Raw genomic sequence first — 1,159 nt, forward strand, 5'->3', positions numbered from 1 at the left:
ACGGAATTTTGCGTAAAGGTAAATTATAACAACAAAAAAAAAGTTTCTTAATTATTAAAAGGTTCTACATAGAAGCAATGAAATGTATACATTTTTCTGCCTTAGCTTTAGCAGATTTTATCTGTTAATTTACTTAATACCTTAAGCCGTTCTAAGCATTTGAGCCAATTGGATATTGTAGAGAAGAAAATATAAATTTTGTCCCTTATTTCGTTAATCAGCGAATGTCAAATAACATTCAAATTTTATGCTGACCTCAAAAGAGTTTAAAAAACCTCAAATTCCATTGTGAAAAATTCGCAAATAATTTTGGTTTTTCTGGGTACTAAAACCCATACGAAATATAAAATAAATTTTAAGTTAAGAGATTTTTCGGTATTTATTTTATTTTCCCTTTGCTTTCTTAAGCATTGTTTACATTTTATTCTTGATTGTACGTGTACAGTCAAAATAATATTTGACAATTTTACAATTTTACAATTTCATGAAAAGCACAATTGTCTTGACTGAACGTGATCTGTTGTGTAAAAGGGTTTGTAGGTGGTTTCGTAAAATTTTATTTTACTTAAAGAACATAAAAATAAACACTCAGTATTTGCAGTACAAAATTTAATTTAAAGTACGCTTTTTGCCATTTTTAAGTAAACAGAAACCTTGGGTAAGATTTTGACCTTAGCTATACTCTATATACTACATACAGCGATGGTGTATGTATATTAAGATAAAAGTATGTTTGCTGTTGTGTAATGAAGAAAACTTTTGTTTATATAAATCCAAATAACATAATTAAGTTAATTTTAGATATATGCATCAGACATATTAATATATTGATTCAATTTTGTTTCGACTGTAAAAGAGAAGAGTCTCTAAAGACCTTAGTACCATCACACAGCTATCACACAGGTTACACCCACCTGTGTGCCTTGTAAGGCTTACTGGCTTTTTATTTTGTTAGGAAACCCGACTAGGTCTAGTAATATCAATGTTCAAGTACAGGTTACAGTCGAACATTTCGAAATTAGATACTTTATTGTCTCTACGTTTTTAGAGCAATTTCAGTTTCTTTATTCATTTGTTGTAATAGTAGCAGCTAAACCTATAATAGGTCGTAGCTTGAAGAACAGAATTTTCCTTTGTGAACTTATAGATACGGTATAGA

The sequence above is a fragment of the Teleopsis dalmanni genome, chromosome 1 (assembly GCF_002237135.1).
Source record: "Teleopsis dalmanni isolate 2A chromosome 1, ASM223713v2, whole genome shotgun sequence".
NCBI classification, from domain to species: domain Eukaryota; kingdom Metazoa; phylum Arthropoda; class Insecta; order Diptera; family Diopsidae; genus Teleopsis; species Teleopsis dalmanni.